Source organism: Vitis riparia, chromosome 15 (assembly GCF_004353265.1).
Source record: "Vitis riparia cultivar Riparia Gloire de Montpellier isolate 1030 chromosome 15, EGFV_Vit.rip_1.0, whole genome shotgun sequence".
Taxonomy (NCBI): domain Eukaryota; kingdom Viridiplantae; phylum Streptophyta; class Magnoliopsida; order Vitales; family Vitaceae; genus Vitis; species Vitis riparia.
The window spans coordinates 14,798,747-14,807,438 of NC_048445.1; the positions used below are offsets into that span (position 1 = coordinate 14,798,747).

The following is an 8,692-nucleotide window of genomic DNA, read 5'->3' on the forward strand; positions in this document are numbered from 1 at the left end:
AGAAAATTCAAAGAGAATAAAGGCAGCACCAACACCATCAGTAATGCAGTCTCAGTCACACTCAAAGGCCCCTCTCCAGCATGGTCGGCTTGATTCACTTATCCTCTTGATGTTTTTTTCTCTCCCTTATGAATTTACACATTTTTAATCTGGATTTCAAAATCTTTTCCATTAAATAACTCTTGTTTCCTTTAAAATCTCATCCTTAGGAGTTCATAGACATTAAAATCTAGATTTTTAATAAACTCTTTGCTGCCATTTCCCTTCCGGCAGGCCTTTTCATCATTTTCACGGTTTTCTCGTTTTTTTCAACAAGCATGAATAAACTTCATAATTCCAAACAATGGGATTCATAGAATCAATTCATGCAAAATCAATTAGGGCTTTGGTGGGAGCCCGACATCCATGATATTTTCTTCAATAATTTTTGTTTGATATTTAATTAATTGTGCTTCCTCTTTGTGATATATATGAGATTATTTTGAATCTGTTATTTGGCTAACTTCGTTTCCCATAGAGGAGTATTGGCTTGCTATCCAGGTACGCTCCTCCTCACCTATTTTCGAGAATTCTATAGACAAGTATGCTATTGGTGATTATATCCATACATGATATGATTCTTGGGTGTCCAAATACATGCTTGATTTGCTTAGATAAAACAAATGTTGTATCACATTTTCAAACTAACCTTCGATGTCTTTTGATAGCGCTTAAGAAGCGGTTCAGACACACACCCTAACTCTCTCTTATGATCAGACTTTCTTGGTTGACATGCTATTTTTTGAAGTCACCTAGCCTATTTAGGTATCCATGATCAACCATTTAATTGCCACATTTAGTCAGTAGAGACCTTTATGGGGCTTAGAGGGGTGCTACCTCCTAGAGGTACCTTTCCAATAGGTAACCTGATCCTCGAACCTAAACTCAGGTTTTTCAAAGACGTACTTTTTCCAAAACTATGGAGTCATTTTTTTTAGGGTTTTATTTCTTGTTTTATTTTCCCTTTAAAAAATAAAATAAAATAAGTGGCGACTCCGACTTTTCCAAAAATTGTTTTTTCACAAATAAAAGTGAGTCTCGCCGATCGAGTGGGGACGCACGTGAAAAATGCGGGTCCACAGGTATTTCTTCAAAAAGGGAACTGAACGAACCCTTGAAGCCTACACATATGCAGACTGTGTAGACTTGGTGGTAAACAAGAGGTCAACATCGGGATATTGCACTTTCGTTGGTGGAAACCTGGTCACTTGGAGGAGCAAGAAGTAAACTATGATTACAAGGTCTACTATTGAGTCTGAATTTAGAGCAATGGTACATGGTGTATGTGAGTTGTTATGATTGAAGATTATTCTTGATGATTTGAAGATTAGATGGGATGAACCAATGAGGCTTTACTATGACAACAAGTGAGCTATTAGCATCGCCTATAATCCAGTGCAATATGATCGGACGAAACATATTGAGGTTGACAAATACTTTGTCAAAGAAAAACTAGATAGTGGCTTGATCTGCACACTTTACGTGCCTATAGGGGGTCAACTAGCAGATATTTTAATGAAAGGGCTAGCAAGTACCATATTCCAAGCAATCATGAGCAAGATGGGAATGGAAAATATCTAGTCACCAGCTTGAGGGGGAGTTGTGGAATTCCGGGTTTATGGATGATTGTAGGATGAAATTAGAAGATATTATAGGCTGTAATTAGAGATTTGCTAGCTGTAAATAGCTGTAGATTATTTTCTATAGATAGAAGATAGTTTCCTCTCTTGTGGGATCTGACAGAGTTTTTTAAGGAATTATGAGGTTGTTGGTAATCTCCTATTTCCCTATAAATGTATATTTCTGCAGAGTAAATAATATGAAAGAAAATTCTCACAATTTTCTTCATGGTATCAGAGCAATTCCGCCTGGACCTATCACTTCTTTCTCGGTTTTAATCCAGAACCAATTTTCTGGGTGCAAACCAATCTTCTTCTTCGTCCCAACTCGTTGCTTCTTTAAGTTTTTGTTTTTGAGTCTAGTCTCTCATAGGTATCACTTTTCCCTATGGCCTCGGAAACCAGCAGCAGTGTTACGGGAACCATGTTTGGCCAGGAACTCGTGAGCAATGGTGGTGCAGAAGGTTCATCATTCCTCATCACTCGGCACAAGTTAATTGGCCACAATTACCATCAATGGGCGAAGGCAGTTCTGATGTTTATCACAGGCAGAGGTAAGGATGAATACCTTTTCAGCACTACTGAACCGCCTAAGAAGGATGATAAAAGATTCAAGGTTTGGAACACCGAAAACAATCTGGTTATGTCTTGGCTGATCAATGCAATAGACACAGAAATAGGTCAAATTTTTCTGTTTTATGATACTGCACATGAAATCTGGATGGCAGCAAAGGAAACATACTCTGACAGTGACAATACTGCTGATCTATTTGACATCAAGGGAGCCCTACATGATCTAAGGCAAGGTGAGATGACTGTGACTCACTACTATAACACTCTTAGTCGTTTTTGGCAACAATTGGATGTGTTTGAGACCATGGATTGGAAGTGCCCAGGAGATGCTAGTCGATACAAAAGGATTATTGAAAAAGAAAGGGTCTTTAAGTTCTTATTGGGATTAGAAAAATCCCTAGATGAAGTAAGAGGGAGAATCCTTGGAACCAAGCCTCTCCCTACTATTCGAGAAGCTTTCTCAGAGGTTAGAAGAGAAGAAAGCAGGAAGAAGCTGATGATGGGAACAACGCCATTCTCCAATGTTCAGGAAGGATCAACACTCATCTCCCAAGGCTCCACAAACATTCAAGAAGGAACTGCCCTTGTTTCCCAAGGATCTACCTATGATGCAAGGCAGAAGAAAGGAAGACCATGGTGTGATCATTGCCGCAGACCAGGTCACACCAAAGAAACATGTTGGAAAATACACGGGAAGCCCGCTGACTGGAAGTCAAACAAGGAGGAGGAGGCACGAGCATTTGTGGCAGACCCTGAAGGGAAAGAAAGAAGTACCAATGATTCTGCTCTCTTTAACAAAGAACAAGTAGAGTGGCTGCAAAAGATGTTTAGCCAAGGATCATCCACTAACCCCGTTATCTCAACCGGATCCGCTGCTCAGAGAGGTAACTTCCTAACTGCTTTACACACAAAAACTGAAGATTCATCAGGTTGGATCATCGATTCGGGTGCCTCCGACCACATGACAGGTGATATATCAATACTCCATGATTGTAGCCCTTGGCATGAGAATTACAAAGATTTGGCTTCGAGGATGATGATTGGCAATGCTAAGGAAAGCAAAGGACTCTACTGGTTAGGGCAGCTGGAAAACAAGACTCTCAAGCACATCATATATCTTTCTCTACTCCTGATCCTAGGTTAAACCTGTCTTTAGATTCAAATAAAGAAAGTACCATCATGTTACTGCATTATCGCCTAGGACACCCAAATTTTATGTACTTATCAAAGATGTTTCCAGCACTATTTAAAAACAAAAATCCCAAACTTTTCCAATGTGAGATTTGCCAATTTTCTAAGCATTGTCGTAACACTTATCCATCCCAAAATTACAAACCATCAAAACCTTTTTCCATTATTCATAGCGACATTTGGGGACCCTCTCGTGTTCACAATATCTCTGGGGCTAGATGGTTTGTTAGCCTTGTTGATGACCATACTCGAGTTACATGGGTATTTCTCATGAAGGAAAAATCAGAGGCAGGTTCTATCTTCAAATTCTTTCATTCCATGATTCAAACACAATTTCAAGCTAAGATCCAAGTGTTTAGAACAGACAATGCCAGGGAGTACTTTAATGTTATACTCGGAAATTATCTTCTAGAAAATGGGATTATTCACCAAAGTTCCTGAATTGATACCCCACAACAGAATGGGATAGCCGAGAGAAAAAATCGACACCTTCTAGAGGTAGCCCGATCTATTAGGTTTACCACTCATGTCCCAAAACAATTCTGGGGAGAGGCTGTTTTAAATGCTACATACCTAATAAATAGGATGCCTTCTAGAGTCTTGAAATTTGATACTCCATGCCAAACCCTTTCCAAAAACTTTCCTCTAAATCGGATTATAACGGATATACCTCTCAAGGTCTTTGGATGTTCTACATATGTTCATCTCCCTCCGCATCAGCGAAGTAAACATGATCCCAAGTCTGTTAAGTGTATCTTTATCGGTTATTCCTCTTATCAAAAGGGGTATAAGTGCTATTGTCCTTCCACTCGGAAAACCTATAACACTATGGATGTGACCTTTCTTGAGAATGTACCTTTTTACACCAAAACTCATATTCAGGAGGAGAATCCAGTCAATCAGCAAGCAGAATATCAATTTTGGGATGTGCCCGTGACTGACTTTGGGGTGCCATAACCTAATTTTTCCAGTGAACCATCTATGGCACTAGATGGACCACCATTAGAGTCACGTCAGATTCAAGGAGACAAGGAGTCCATTGGCAAAGAACTTCAAGTTTACTTAAGGCGTCAGAAGAACCCTAAACCGGTGAACCTACATCCTGAGCTTCCTCCTGTGCCTTATCAAACTGATGACCCGAAATCAAATCCCACCAGAGTCATTCAAGGTAATATTGATTCTCCTGTTATTACTGATGACATTGACTCTATGGATGATCTTAATAGGCCACGACCCATAGAAAGGGAGTAAGATCTTGTACTCAGCATCCCATCTCAAAATTTGTGTCCTATGAGAAGCTATCTCCTAATCTTCGAGCTCTCATCACAAATCTGGAGAGTATTGCTCTCCCAAACTGCATACAAGAGGCCTTACAGCATCCTGAGTGGAGAAAGGCAGTGAATGAAGAAATACAAGCACTGCAGAAGAATGACACTTGGAAGATTACGAAATTACCACAAGGAAAACGCCCCGTGGGTTGTAAGTGGGTCTTCAATGTCAAATACAGGGCAGATGGGAGGATAGACCGGTACAAGGCAAGGTTGGTGGCCAAAGGACTTACACAAACCTATGGGATTGATTTTCAAGAAACTTTTGCACCAGTTGCAAAGTTAAATACAATCGGAGTCTTACTATCCTTGGCAGCCAACCTTGATTGGAATTTGCATCAACTAGACGTCAAAAACGCATTTCTCAATGGCGATCAAGAAGAAGTCTACATGGAGATTCCTCCAGGCCTAAAACTCTCCAGTAGCAACGACCTAGTCTGCAAACTTCAGAAATCACTCTATGGGCTTAAGTAATCCCCAAGAGCTTGGTTCGAGAGGTTTACTAAGGTGATTAAAGGAGAGGAATTTTCACAAGGGCAATCTGATCACACTCTTTTCATTAAGAGATTGCCTGGTGGCAAGATTACAGTTCTTATAGTCTATGTTGATGATATAATTGTTATCGGGAATGACGAAGAGGAAATTTCCCGACTTAAAACAGTTCTAAGTAAAGAATTTGAGATTAAAGATCTAGGAACTTTGACGTATTTTCTTGGCATGGAGGCAGCAAGGTCAAGCAAGGGTATCTTTGTATCACAACGAAAGTATACTCTTGACTTGTTAAAGGAAACAGGAATTCTTGGATGCAAACCCTCTAATACTCCTATGGATCCATTCAACAAGATAGGCTCAAAAGAAGATATGGCTGTTGTCGACAAGGGAAGATATCAAAGACTAGTTGCTAGTACACACATACATGAGAAAATTGAAGAACAACGAGAAATTTGACAGAAAAGGGAATACGTAGGAAACTTACCCAAGACCTATTTCCAAATAAGCTTCTCTTGTCCGCGGTAAACCTGAAAATTCCACTTTTACACCTATAGAAGGTAGGGAAAAGAGTAGAGATCAAATGTAACAACGAGAATCAGAAAATTACCACTTAAGGCAAAATGTCATTAAAAGCAAATCAAATTATTCAGATACAAAACGAAAGAAACGAGCATTAGAAAACGCAACATGAAGCTCTGAAACAAACAAATAAATCAAAGGATCGAAAATTAAATCTCTAATACATATATGCAGTCAACAAACAACACCCAAAGATAAAAGACAAGAATGAAGAACAGTGCGAAATGGAGGATAATAGGGAAGACGAAATAAACATACTACAGAAGTATCTCCGACAAATCTTCTCTTGTCCCCGGGAAACCTGAAAAATTCCACCCTTACACTGATAGATGGTAGCGAAAAGAGTAGAGATCAAATGTAAAAACGAGAAGAAGAAAATTCCCTCCTAAGGCACAATGTCGTTGAATCGAAATCAACTTATTTTCACACGAAACTAAAGAAATGTGTAATAGACTACGGAACGTAAACATCAGAAGAAAACCAAGAAATCAACAGATTGAAAATTAATTTTGCTAGTACACACATACATTCGACAAATAACACCCAAACATACAAGAGAAAATTGAAGAACAGCGAGAAATTTGAGAGAATAGGGAATACGCAGGAAACTTACCCAAGACCTATTTCCAATCAAACTTCTCTTGTCCCCGATAAACCTTGAAATTCCACTCTTACGCCTATAGAAGGTAGAGAAAAGAGCAGAGATCAAATGTAAAAACGAGAATCAGAAAATTACAACTTAAGGCACGATGTCATTAAAAGCAAATAATATTATTCTGATACGAAACGAAAGAAACGAGCATTAGAAAACGCAATAGGAAGCTCTAAAACAAACAAATAAATCAAAGGATTGAAAATTAATTCTCTAATACATATTTGCAGTCAACAAACAACACCAAGATAAAACAGAAGAATGAAGAACAGTGCGAAATGGAGGATAATAGGGAAGACGAAATAAACATACTACAGGAGTATCTCCGACGAATCTTCTCTTGTCCCGGGAAACCTGAAAAATTCCACCCTTACGTTTATAGATGGTAGTGAAAGGAGTAGAGATCAAATGTAAAAAACAAGAAGAAGAAAATTACCTCTTAATGAACAATGTCGTTCAATGGAATTAAAATAGACAACGGAACATCAACATTAGAAGAAAACAAAGAAATCAATATATTGAAAATTAATTTTCCTACTACACACATACATTCGACATATAACACCCAAACATACAAGAGAAAATTAAAGAACAGCGAGAAATTTGAGAGAATAGGGAATACGGAGGAAACTTACCCAAGACCTATTTCCAATCAAACTTCTCTTGTCCCGATAAACCTTGAAATTCCACTCTTACGCCTATAGAAGGTATAGAAAAGAGCAGAGATCAAATGTAACAACGAGAATCAGAAAATTACAACTTATGGCACAATCTCATTAAAAGCAAATAATATTATTCTGATACGAAACGAAAGAAACGAGCATTACAAAACGCAACATGAAGCTCAGAAACCAACAAATAAATCAAAGGATTGAAAATTAATTCTCTAATACATATTTGCAGTCAACAAACAACACCCAAAGATAAAACAGAAGAATGAAGAACAGTGCGAAATGGAGGATATAGGGAATACGAAATAAACATACTACAGAGGTATCTCCGACGAATCTTCTCTTGAACCCGGGAAACCTGAAAAATTCCACCCTTACGTTTATAGATGGTAGTGAAAGGAGTAGAGATCAAATGTAAAAAACAAGAAGAAGAAAATTACCTCTTAATGAACAATGTCGTTCAATGGAATTAAAAAAACTAAAGAACAACGGAACATCAACATTAGAAAAAAGCAAAGAAATCAATATATTGAAAATTAATTTTCCTACTACACACATACATTCGACATATAACACCCAAACATAAAAGAGAAAATTAAAGTACAGCGAGAAATTTGAGAGAATACGGAATACGGAGGAAACTTACCCAAGACCTATTTCCAATCAAACTTCTCTTGTCCCCGATACACCTTGAAATTCCACTCTTACGCCTATAGAAGGTATAGAAAAGAGCAGAGATCAAATGTAACAACGAGAATCAGAAAATTACAACTTAAGACACAATTTCATTAAAAGCAAATCATATTATTCTGATACGAAACGAAAGAAACGAGCATTACAAAACGCAACATGAAGCTCAGAAACCAACAAATAAATCAAAGGATTGAAAATTAAATCTCTAATACATATTTGCAGTCAACAAACAACACCCAAAGATAAAACAGAAGAATGAAGAACAGTGCGAAATGGAGGATAATAGGGAATACGAAATAAACATACTACAGAGGTATCTCCGACGAATCTTCTCTTGTCCCGGGAAACCTGAAAAATTCCACCCTTACGTTTAAAGATGGTAGTGAAAGGAGTAGAGATCAAATGTAAAAAACAAGAAGAAGAAAATTACCTCTTAATGAACAATGTCGTTCAATGGAATTAAAATAGAAAACGGAACATCAACATTAGAAAAAAGCAAAGAAATCAATATATTGAAATTAATTTTCCTACTACACACATACATTCGACATATAACCCAAACATTAAAAGAGAAAATTAAAGAACAGCGAGAAATTTGAGAGAATAGGGAATACGGAGGAAACTTACCCAAGACCTATTTCCAATCAAACTTCTCTTGTCCCCGATACACCTTGCAATTCCACTCTTACGCCTATAAACGGTATAGAAAAGATCAAAGATCAAATGTAACAACGAGAATCAGAAACTTACAACTTATGACACAATATCATTAAAAGCAAATAATATTATTCTGATATGAAACAAAAGAAACGAGCATTACAAAACGCAACATGAAGCTCAAAAACCAATAAAAAA

The 8,692-nt window shown here is 37.7% G+C and overlaps 1 long non-coding RNA gene across 1 annotated transcript; it reads right to left on the reverse strand.

Annotated features, from left to right (window-relative positions):
* Positions 1-7,140: 7,140 nt before the first annotated feature.
* Positions 7,141-8,133, reverse strand: LOC117932658. Its single transcript, XR_004654199.1, has 3 exons — positions 7,791-8,133; positions 7,460-7,502; positions 7,141-7,171 (listed from the first exon to the last, which is right to left on the reverse strand). It is a non-coding gene; the product is annotated as an uncharacterized LOC117932658 (long non-coding RNA).
* Between the last annotated feature and the right edge of the window lie 559 nt (positions 8,134-8,692).